The sequence below is a fragment of the Bison bison genome, unplaced genomic scaffold (genome assembly GCF_000754665.1).
Source record: "Bison bison bison isolate TAMUID 2011002044 unplaced genomic scaffold, Bison_UMD1.0 scf7180017864531, whole genome shotgun sequence".
Classification (NCBI taxonomy): Eukaryota; Metazoa; Chordata; class Mammalia; order Artiodactyla; family Bovidae; genus Bison; species Bison bison.
In genome coordinates this window covers 3,506,251-3,518,695 of record NW_011495081.1, presented here as the reverse complement: position 1 = coordinate 3,518,695, position 12,445 = coordinate 3,506,251, and positions in this window count along the sequence as shown.

Genomic DNA, 12,445 nt, shown 5'->3' with positions numbered 1-12,445 from the left:
TCCAATGAGTCAACTCTTTGCATGAGGTGGCCAAAGTACTGGAGTTTCAGCTTTAGCATCATTCCTTCCAAAGAAATCCCAGGGCTGATCTCCTTCAGAATGGACTGGTTGGATCTCTTTGCAGTCCAAGGGACTCTCGAGAGTCTTCTCCAACACCACAGTTCGAAAGCATCAATTCTTCGGTACTCAGCCTTCTTCACAGTCCAACTCTCACATCCATACATGACCACAGGAAAAACTATAGCCTTGACTAGACAGACCTTAGTTGGCAAAGTAATGTCTCTGCTTTTCAATATGCTATCTAGGTTGGTCATAACTTTCCTTCCAAGGAGTAAGCATCTTTTAATTTCATGGCTGCAATCACCATCTGCAGTGATCTTACCACTGTAGCCATTCTAATTCAAACTTTATTGATCATGTGAAATGATGGGTATAAAGTCATCAACACATGTAGATGCTCAAAAATGGTAGACCATTCCTCCCTCACTGTCCCAGATATTAGACAACAGCTCTAACAGCAAGGACTTTCAATTCTAGCAGAGAAGAAAACCTGAAACTTCAGCATTCTTTTAAATGTTGGCACTACTTTCAAGCTAATTATTACAACATTGCACAGGTGTTGTAGGTTTAATACAGAGAGGTTAAAACATTTTTTAAGGTCTCAGAGCTAATAAGTGGTCAACATTGCATTTGAATTCAGGTCTGTTCAGCACCAAAGTTACTGTCATTTCCTCAGCTTTCTCTTTAAGAAAAGGCTATATCCCAGAGATGGACAGGACTGAGCAAGGAGCACTTTCACTCTCACTTCTTTTCACATCCCAAAGAGATATCTGTAGCCCGTGCTCCTTGCAGCACTGCAGGCACAGCTTATTTTATAACGTTATGCTTTGCAGATATTGTGCGTTTTTCAAGTTGAATGTTTGTGGTAATCCTGCTTCAACAAAGTCTATTGGCACCATTTTGTCAACATTTTCTCACTTTGTGTCTGTGTCACAGTTTGGTTTTGTTGCTGTTGTTCAGTCGATAAATCGTGTCCAATTCTTTGTGACCACAGGAATGTAGCCTGCCTGGCTCCTCTGTCCATAGGATTCTCCAGGCAAGAATACTGGAGTGGGTTGTCACTCCCTCCTCCAGGGAATCTTTCTAACCCAGGGATTGAACTCATGTCTCTGGGTCTTCTGCATTAGCAGATGGGTTCTTTACCAGCTGAGCCTTTGGGGAAGCTGACTGCTTGCAATTTTTTAAACCCTCCACCAGCAAAAAGATTAAAATTCACCAAAGGCTCAGATGATAGAATAGTTTTACCAATAAAGTATTTTTTAACTAAGGTATATACACTGTTTTTTTAGACATAATGCTCCTAAATACTTACTAGATTATACCACAATAAACATAACTTTCATATGCACTGGGAAGCCAGAAAACTCAAGACTAGTTCTATTGCAATATTCATTTTATTGCAGTAGTCTAGAACAGAACCCATAGTATCTCTGAGGTATGCCCATATTTAAAATAGTCAGGACATGGAAAAAACCTGTGTCCATCAATGGATGAATAGATACATTATATAGATAACATAAACATGAAGTGTCATACATATATATATGTATATATATACACACACATGAGTAATTTTCAGCCATAAAAAGGTAGCAAATACTGCCATTTACAATAACATAGATGGACCTTGAATGCAATATGCTGAGTAAAACAAGTCACATAGAGAAAGACAAATACTAAGTGATCTCACTTATATGTGGAATCAAAAAGAACAAACTATAGGAACAAAGAACAGATTGGTGAAAGTTAAATGTAGGGGTCTTGGGCACGGTGGAAAAACTAGGTGAGGATGGTTAAGGAGTAGTATAAACTTCCAATCATAAATAGGTACTTTCTGGGAATGTAATGTCACAGCAGGGTGACTGTAGTTAACAATCTGTGTGTGTGTGTGTGTGTGTGTGTGTGTGGTTGCTCAGTCATGTCCAACTCATTGTGACTCCATGGACTGTAGCCCACCAGGCTCCTTTGTCCATGGAATTGTCTAGCAAGAATGCTGGAGTGTATTGCCATTCCTTTCTCCAGGGGATCTTCCTGACCCAGATATGAAACATAGGTCTCTTGCAATGCAGGCAGATTCTTTACCATCTAAGCTACAAGGGAAGCCCATAGTTAACAATATTGTATTATTTCAAATACTATATATTTGAAAGTTGTTATCACTGCAGATGGTGACTGCAGCCATGAAATTAAAAGACACTTACTCCTGGAAGGAAAGTTATGACTAACCTAGATAGCATATTCAAAAGCAGAGACATTACTTTGCCAACAAAGGTTCTTCTAGTCAAGGCTCTGGTTTTTCCTGTGGTCATGTATGGATGTGAGAGTTGGACTGTGAAGAAAGCTAAGCACCAAAGAATTGATGCTTTCGAACTGTGGTGTTGGAGAAGACTCTTGAGAGTCCCTTGGACTGCACGGAGATCCAACCAGTCCATTCTAATGGAGATCAGCCCTGGGATTTCTTTGGAAGGAATGATGCTAAAGCTGAAACTCCAGTACTTTGGCCACTGGAGTTGCAAAGAGTTGACTCATTGGAAAAGACTCTGATGCTGGGAGGGATTGGAGGCAGGAGGAGAAGGGGACGACAGAGGATGAGATGGCTGGATGGCATCACTGACTCGATGGACATGAGTTTGGGTGAACTCCGGGAGTTGGTGATGGACAGGGAGGCCTGGCGTGCTGCGATTCATGGGGTCGCAAAGAGTCGGACAGGACTGAGCGACTGAACTGAAGAGAGTAGATCTTGAAAGTTCTCATCACAAGGAAAATAATGAACTATTTGAAGTGATAGATATTAACTAAACTTACTGTGTTAAATGTATATGTATGTTTAAGGCTTTAAATTTATGCAATGTTATATGTCAATTTATCTCAGTAAAACTGGAAAATCTTTTAGCAAGAAAGTGATACATGTATACCTGTTGTGGATTCATTTCGATATTTGGCAAAACTAATACAATTTGTAAAGTTTAAAAATAAAATAAAATTAAAAAAAAAAGAAAATGATATATTTTAACTTTGACGATGAGTACTGCTAGGTGGAAGAAAACATGGGTGTGGTCAAGGGCTAGAGCTCTCAATCATACCCACCCCTCTATCCCTCCACCATGATCCCAAAGTTCAAACTCGAATTCTGAATGGGACTGGGCTCCTTGTCTAGGTTTTAGAGGAGGGTTTCTCAACCTCAGCATGACTCATATTGACCCCGCTAATTCTTTGTTGGCGGTGGGGATGGACTCTCCAGGATATTGTAGAATGCTTAAAAGCATCTTTGGTGTCTACCTACTGAATACAAGTAGCATTACCCCAACCCACCCTGTGCCCCGTTACGACAGGTAAAAATGGTTCCAGACTTTGCCAAGTGATTCTAAGGGACAAAATGCTCCCAGGTTGAGAACCACAGGTTTAGATGTATGGCATTCCCACTCTAAGATTAATTTACAACCTGAGGTCTGTGCTTATGAGCTCTTTGCTTTTTTTTTTTTTTGGAGGCTTCATCTGCTTATGCCCAGACCCTCATCTCCACTCTCTGTATCCCATCCCACCATCCAGCCGTCCATGTCTCCCTGCTTTAGAAGGGCTCCAGTACAGAAGCCTGGGCAAAAGACCTGGAACCCCATCCCTGATCTGAGAGCTGAAACAAGTTCCTGGTCTGGAGACCAATGCCATGAAAATGTGCTTCCAAATGCTCTGCAGCATTTGGGTGGAAATGGCCTCATCAATCATCTTATTGTTTTGTGGGCCTCTTAGGGTGCTCCTGGGAACGACAGGGACTGTGACTCATCCTGCTGTACTGCTGTAATATTAAAGAAAATAAATAACGGAACTAAGAAGGCATTAAGTGAGGAAATGAGGCACGGGAGCATGAGGCAGAGGTGATCCTACTGCACCGCTTCTAAGTGAATATCACCCAATTAATGGGAAGCAGAACTCAGGAAAGGAACTGCCAAATCACAGTTCTCTGAATGAACTGCAGAACGTACAGTCAGATGGTAGTGAATTCCCCAGGCCGGCCTTTTCCTGTGAGCTCCCTTTCTGAATAACAAGGAAGTGCATGCAACTGGCTTGTCATGGCTTGTTCTGTCTTAAGTAATAATGGCAATAACAAGACCTTATGTTTGTGCAGTGTTTCCTGGTTTACACAGCACTTTTCCATACAACACATTATTTTATTTACAAAGTAATCCTGTAGACACCCAGCCAGGAGGAAGGCAGTGCTCAGAGGGGCATTTCTATAGGTTTGAGAGCAGAGCATGCTTATGAGAGCATAGGATCTGGAACCTGAAAATCTAAGAATATTGGTTCTTAGACCAGCTCTGGAACCTTAAATCTTAACTGTCAAAGTTCAGTGTTCTTCTCTATCAGGGTTGATAATAGCAGTGTTACAAGGTATTCAAACAAATCAGACCTATAATTACTGAGCACAATATATTTTTACTATAGGCAAAAGGCTCTTAATAGTTGCATAAGTAATCCTTAACTCACAATGATATGTAGATGGTTGTTGTTCAGTCGCCAAGTCATGTCTCACTCTTCACAACCCAGTGGACTGCAGTACACCAAGCTTCCCTGTCCTTTACTATCTCCTGGAGTTTGCCCAAGTTCATGTCCACTGAATTGGTGATGCTATCCAGCCATCTCATCCTGTCACCCTCTTTTCCTTCTGCCTTCAATCTTTCCCAGCCTCAGGGTCTTTTCCAGGGAGTTGGCTGTTTGCATCAGGTGGCCAAAGTATTGGAGCTTTAGCTTCAGCATCAGTCCTTCCAATGAATATTCAAGGTTGATTTCTTTTAAGATTGACTGGTTTGATGTCCTTGCTTTCCAAGGTAATCTCAAGAGTCTTCTCCAGCACCACAGTTTGAAAGCATCAATTCTTTGGCACTTTGCATTCTTTACTGTCCAGCTCTCATATGCGTGCATGATTACTGGAAAAACCATAGCCTTGACTATATGGACCTTTGTTGTTTGCTCTTCAACATGCTGTCTAGGTTTGTCATAGCTTTCCTGCCAAGAAGCAATCATCTTCTAATTTCATGGTTGTAGTCACCATCTGCATTGATTTTAGAGCCTGGAAGAGGAAATCTGTCACTGCTTCCACCTTTTCCCTTTCTGTTTGCCATAAAGTGATAGGACCAGATATAATGATCTTAGTTTTTAAGTTGGCTTTTCATTCTCCTTCTTCACCCTCATCAAGAGGCTCTTTAGTTCCTCTTCACTTTCTGCCATTAGAGTGGTATCATCCATATATCAGAGGTTGTTATTTCTCCTGAGAGTCTTGATTCCAGCTTGTAACTCATCCAGCCCAGCATTTCACATGATGTACTCTGCATATAAGTTAAATAAACAGGATGACAATAAACAGCCTTGTCATACTCCTTTCTCAATCCTGAACCAGTCAGTTGTTCCATACAGGATTCAGAAGTGTAAACAGCATGATGTTTTGTGTCATAGTCCATAGTAATGACTTTAGAGATAAATGACCAGGGTTTGTTTGAATCTCAGCTCTGTCACTTGAAATTGTATAATTTGAAACAAGTTTCTTAAATTCCCTATGCCTCAGTTTTCTCATCCATAAAATAGGTGCTTTGAAGATTAAATGAGTAAGTACATGAAATGCACTCTCTCACTGCCTGAGTCATCTGTACTTGGTTACTCTTTGTTTCAGGCTCTGCTATCTATTTTCATATTATTTTTACCTCAGTTAATGTGATTACTCAGAACTGATCGTAAGTACTGTACTGTACTGTGGCAAAGAACCTGCCTGCCAAGGCAGGAAACAGGAAACATAAGAGATGAAGTTTCGATCCCTGGGTGTGAAAGATCCCCTGGAGGAGGGCACTTCCTGGAGGGCAACCCACTCCAGTATTCTTTGCTGGAGTATCACATGGACAGAGAAGCCTGGCAGAGTATGGTCCATAGGGTCGCAAAGAGTCACTGAAGCAACTTAGCACAGCACAGTATTATTTAAGGGAATTAACACTGGTTGCTATTACAGACAAATCTCCATGTCTCAATGGCAGACAAATCTCCATGTCTCAATGGCTTACCGCAATTAAACTTCCTACGACTGTAGCCATGAAATTAAAAGACGCTTACTCCTTGGAAGGAAAGTTGTGACCAACCTAGATAGCATATTCAAAAGCAGAGACATTACTTTGCCAACAAAGGTTCGTCTAGCCAAGGCTATGGTTTTTCCTGTGGTCATGTATGGGTGTGAGAGTTGGACTGTGAAGAAGGCTGAGCGTCGAAGAATTGATGCTTTTGAACTGTGGTGTTGGAGAAGACTCTTGAGAGTCCCTTGGACTGCAAGGAGATCCAACCAGTCCATTCTAAAGGAGATCAGCCCTGGGATTTCTTTGGAAGAAATGATGCTAAAGCTGAAACTCCAGTACTTTGGCCACCTCATGTGAAGAGTTGACTCATTGGAAAAGACTCTGATGCTGGGAGGGATTGAGGGCAGGAGGAGAAGGGGACAACAGAGGATGAGATGGCAGGATGGCATCACTGACTCGATGGACATGAGTTTGGGTGAACTCCGGGAGTTGGTGATGGACAGGGAGGCCTGGCGTGCTGTGATTCATGGGGTCGCAAAGAGTCGGACACGACTGAGTGACTGAACTGAACTGAACTCATATCACATTCCAATGCCTGGTAGTCAGAGTCTGTGTGTGTTGTTGTTGTTGTTGGGGTATACTCCATGAAGGTATTTTGAGACCAAAGCTCTTATCAGGCTGTGTCTCTACCCATTCCTGCACCCTCAGCGTTTTCTCCTTTTGGCAGTTGAGGGGAGCAGAGGAATGAGGCATAGGAATTTCTATGGGTCAAGACGGGAAGTTGAACACATTGCTTTGTTCTCATTCCTTGTACAGAACTCAGTCAAACATATGGCCATACTTCACTCAAAAAAGTCTGAGAAATGGAGTCTAGCCTTGTGCCCAAAAAAAGGAAAGTTCAGACAGAAGAGGCTTCTAGGACTCTCTGCCACAAGTCCAGAGTACAGGGGTTCTTTGAGTCCCAGCAGTAGGCTCTGTAAAGTGTTGCACTACTAATGTGGGCCGCTGTGTCCTGATACTCTCTGATCTTCCCTTTCTCCCAAGGCATCATTCTCCCATGATGACCTCGTGAGCAGTGCTTTATACCTTGACAGCAACATTGGTCCTACTTCTGGTCAGGGTCTAAACTGTAAATAACGTTTCCTTTGAGTGGAAACATAGCTCTCTTGACATTAGAATATGTCAAGAATATGCTACTTGAGAGATCAGCTGCGGGCAAGACCCAGGATGTAGAAATCCAGTGCCTTGTGACAAGCAGTTCATTTGCTTTCAGAGGTTAAACTTTAGAGCAGTATGTTTTACCTTATTGTAGGGACAAGGTCAAGGTGGATCTACAAGTTATAGCAGGCAAATGGAAATGAGCTGAATGCCAAAAAAAAAAAAAAAAAATTAAAATCAGAGACTAGGAAGCAAAGCACAACTTTAGAGCCAAGAGGAAATTTCAGACACAGTAGAAAACTTTAAAAAACTGGGAACCAGGCACATGAAGAGTTGTTGTCACTGAGTCACCAAGTCGTGTCTGACTCTTTGAGACCCCATAGAATGCAGCATGCAGGGTTCACTGCCCTTCAGCACCTCCTAGAGTTTGCTCAGACTCATGTCCATTGAGTCAGTTATGCCATCCAACCATTTCATCCTCTGTCACCCCTTTCTCCTCCTGCCTTCAATCTTTTCCAGCATCAGGGTCTTTACAATGAGTTGGCTCTTCACATCAGGTGGCCAAAGTATTGGAGCTTCAACATCAGTCCTTAAAATACTCAAGACTGATTTTCTTTAAGATTGACTGGTTTGATCTTGCAGTCCAAGGGACTCTCAAGCGTCTTCTCCAACACCACAGTTCGAAAGCATCAATTATTCAGTGTTCAGTCTTCTTTATGGTCCAACTCTCACATCCATACATAGCTAGTGGAAAAATTATAGCCTTGACTATAGGGACCTTTGTCAGCAAAGTGATGTCTCTGCTTTTAAATACAACCAGGGAACAAGAACATCTGACAAAATCATACCTGCATAGATTACAGTAGACTATGTAGATGTACCAGTTGGGTGTCCTCCAACATTGGCTCCAGCTTTCACTGGACCCCCGTCCCAACCACTTCAGCAGTGTCTTTGCCTCGACCCCCAGTCTCACATTGACCAACACCTGACAGCCAGTGATGGTTTACACACAATGAGGTCCAGCAGTGAGACAACCAGGGCACCAGGCATGCCATCCAGCTACACTGAGTGGCTGAAGGGCACATCCTTGCTAGTTAGGGCCTGGCAAAAACGTGGTCCACTGGAGAAGCGAATGGCAAATCACTTCAGTATGCTTTCCTTGAGAATCCCATGAATAGTATGAAAAGGCTAAAAGATATGACACTGAAAAATGACCCCCAAGGTCAATATACTACTGAGGAAGAGTAGAGAAATAGCGCCACTTGGGAACCTCAAATAGTCTCCCTTTGATATTTCTTCTTTTTTTTTTTTTCCATTTTTAAAAATATATTTTTAATTGAAGGATAATTGCTTTACAATATTGGTTTGATTTCTGCCATACATCAACATGAATCAGCCGTAATTGTGCATATGTCTCCTCCCTCTTCCACCACTCTCCCACTTCCAACCCTTCCCCACCCTTCTACATTGTTACAGAGCCTTTATTTTGGAGCTTTGGAAAACTATGTGGCAGCCGGGCATCTTAGTTTATATTCTTTAAGAAATAGCTGAAATCGAGATATTTCAATTGCTTTAGCAGTTCCTGCAGAGTCAGTAAGTTATACTAGTTTCAAGCATGGACCCTGAAGCAAAATCAGCCTCGGATTGAACCCTGACTAACTGCCGCAGCTATACAACCCCGAGGAAGTACATACCTTCTCTGTATCTCAGTTGCTTTGTGTGTAAAATGAAGTCAATGAATAATGTGTATATCACAGGATCATTGTGATGATTAAATAGGAATGAAAGGCATTTAGACTAGTGCTGCCCCTTCAGTAAACATTCAATAAGTGTGCATTGCTGTTGTCTAGAGGTAAGTTTTGACAGTTGGGATGTTTTAATAAGAATGTGCTAAATTGAAGGTCTATACAGAGGTGAGCCAAAAAGATCAAGGTCTTTTGTCTCAATAATTTAAGACTTATTTTTAAATATGTGAGCAGTTAGATAGTCTAGGCCCACAGTAATGCATAGGACCATGAAATTTTTAGCCTGAACATTTTTTAAAAATCAGAGTACAGCTGCTTTACAATGTTGTGTTAATTTTTTCTGTACAATAAAGTGAATCAGCTATACGTATACATATATCCCTTCCCTCCTGGACCTCTCTCCCCTCACCCTATCTAACCCATTTAAGTCACTGCAGAGCACTAAGCTGAGCTCCCTATACAGTAGCTTCCCACTAGCTAACTGCTCACACCCAGCAGTGTACATAAATCAACCCCAACCTCCCAATTCATCCTACTCTCTACCCCATGTTCACATGTCTGTTTTCTATGTCTTTGTCTCTATTTCTGTCCTGCAAATAGGTTCATCTGTACGATTTTTCTAGATTCCACATTTTTTAAAGGAAATTACCAAATGCCCAAGAAGCCATATATTTAAAATAAAATGAATAAAGTATCTATAGGATAACTAAATTTAAAGTTTTAACTTTATTATCAGTCCTTCAAGATAAATCACTTGCAGAACGTATGTCTAGGTTAAGCCTGTTGATTTCATTTACTCATCAACTGCTGAGCATCATGGGTGAAGGTCATGTGTGAAGCATCAGTGATAAAGCAGAGTCACCAACGAGATGAGGTAGTCTTTGTGTTCAGTGACAAAAAACATCAAGGAAATAATCACTCAATTAATTCTTTCAGCTGTACTACATATGAAGAAAAAAGGAAAAGGTTATGAAGAAATAACACAGAAAGAGTTATTTTAAGGTGAGGGTCCCAGGGAAGTCTTCCCTAAGCAAAGTATATCTAAGCCAAGAGTTCCTAGCTAATTAGAATTTCCAAGACATTCACTAAAGTAGTGATTGTAGTCTAGAGGTGCCCAACACAAATCTATAGAAAATATTTCACTTTCTATCTGCATGTAGACATAGAATTAAAGATCATGCATCTTGTCCATCAAAAGTGCTAACAAGTCATTTATATACATATTAGAGGAAGAGAATAGGAGGGGGAATTGTCAAGTGCAGACATTTAATTTTAAAATTTAATTGGAAATCATGTTGACTATTAAGAGACTATTTCTAATAAGTCTGATGTTTGAAGTGCCATTGATAGGCAAGTTCTAAACATATGTCCTTTTCTATGGGTTATTCTGAGCCATATATTTCACTTAGTAGTCAATACCTATGTTCTGATGAAAATGTCCATAAATGTTGCAAATTCTGTTATGATTTTCCTGTCATATTTTTCCTGCATGTGATAAAATACACAGAAATAATCAATAGAGACATGGCTGTACCTAAAAGTGTCTTGCTTCTGTTACGGATTATTGACTTGAGAAACATAGGTATGTGGGCAGAGTAGTAATGGTCTCTCAAAGATGTTCACATCCTATTCCCTGGAGTCTGTGAATATGTTATGTCACAGGGCAAGGGGATTTTGAGGTTGTATATGGAATTAAACTTACTACTCAACTGAATCAATATTGAGAAACATTCCTGGACTATGTGGGTAGGGCCAATATGGAAGAAAGGGAAACAGGAATCAGCTTCAATGCTTGTTCAGTCACTCAGTCGTACCTGACTCTTTGTGACCCCATGGACTGTACCCTGCCAGTCTCCTCTGTCCATGGAATTTTCCAGGCGAGAATACTGGAGTGGGTTGCCATTTCCTCCTCCCTCAGTGTCAGAGGGATGTGTTTTGAGAATGACTCAGTCATCATTGCTGGGTCTGAAGACGGGAAGGGCTCATGAGCCAAGGAGTGCCAATAGCCTCTTAGAGACTGAAAGGGTGAGAACACAGATGCTCTTTTAGAGCTTCCAGAAAGAACAGCAGCTCTGATGACACTGCTTTTAGAACAGTCTCTTAGCCTTAACCATTTAGCCCAGTTTTGGAGGGAGCTCAGAAGGCTATTCATGTGAGTCTCAGTCACTTTTGCTCATAGTTAGGTTATAGGAGTGACGTCCAGGAATACTTCTACCATGTAGTGTGCCAACCATCCAGGGCTGTGGTGGCATGAAGGCCTAGGGTCAGAGGTCATGTTGTGATACCAGTATGTCCTAAGCACCAGTTACAGAAAGTATATAAATAGTGGATGAGAAATGAATTTTAAGTGTTTCAAATCAGAAGCCGTATGCAAAATTTTTCTACCAAATATCACAGCTCATATTTAAAGGAATATGAATTACAAAATAACATAAATTGTAAGATAATAAACCTGAGTTATTAAGATGCTAATTTTGTAGTAAATAGAAAAACAACGGGAAACTATTACAACATGCCTTTCAGAACAAATGTTTAAACATCTAAGCATTTCAAATTTTGAGAGGATAAATGTTTCCTTCATAAAAAAATGATATATCCTTTGGAACATTCTGAGGCCTATGCTAATCTGCAGCTCTGATTCTTAACAATCAATAATTATACTGATCTGATCCAGGCAGGTTAGGCTTCTCTTCTAGACCCACCATAAAAAATGTATATATATATTTTTTAATTTTATTTTATTTTTAAACTTTACAACATTGTATTAGTTTTGCCAAATATTTTTAAAGACAAAAACAAGATGGTTTATTTTCCAATGTCCCACATAATTCAGTTCAGTTCAGTCACTCAGTCGTGTCCGACTCTTTGCAACCCCATGAATCACAGCAAACCAGGCCTCCCTGTCCATCACCAACTCCCAGAGTTCACTCAAACTCATGTCCATCGAGTCAGTATGCCATCCAACCATCTGTAGTCCCCTTCTCCTCCTTCCCCCAATCCCTCCCAGCATCAGAGTCTTTTCCAATGAGTCAACTCTTCACATGAGGTGACCACAGTATTGGAGTTTCAGCTTTAGCATCATTCCTTCCAAAGAACACACAGGACTGATCTCCTTTAGAATGGATTGGTTGGATCTCCTTGCAGTCCAAGAGACTCTCAAGAGTCTTCTCCAATACCACAGTTCAAGAGCATCAATTCTTCGGTGCTCAACTTTCTTCACAGTCCAACTCTCACATCCATACATGACCACAGGAAAAACCATAGCCTTGACTAGATGGACCTTTGTTGGCAAAGTAATGTCTCTGCTTTTTAATAAGCTATCTAGGTTGGTCATAACTTTCCTTCCAAGGAGTAAACGTCTTTTAATTTCATGGCTGCAATCACCATCTCCAGTGATTTTGGAGCCCCAAAAAATAAAGTCTGACACTGTTT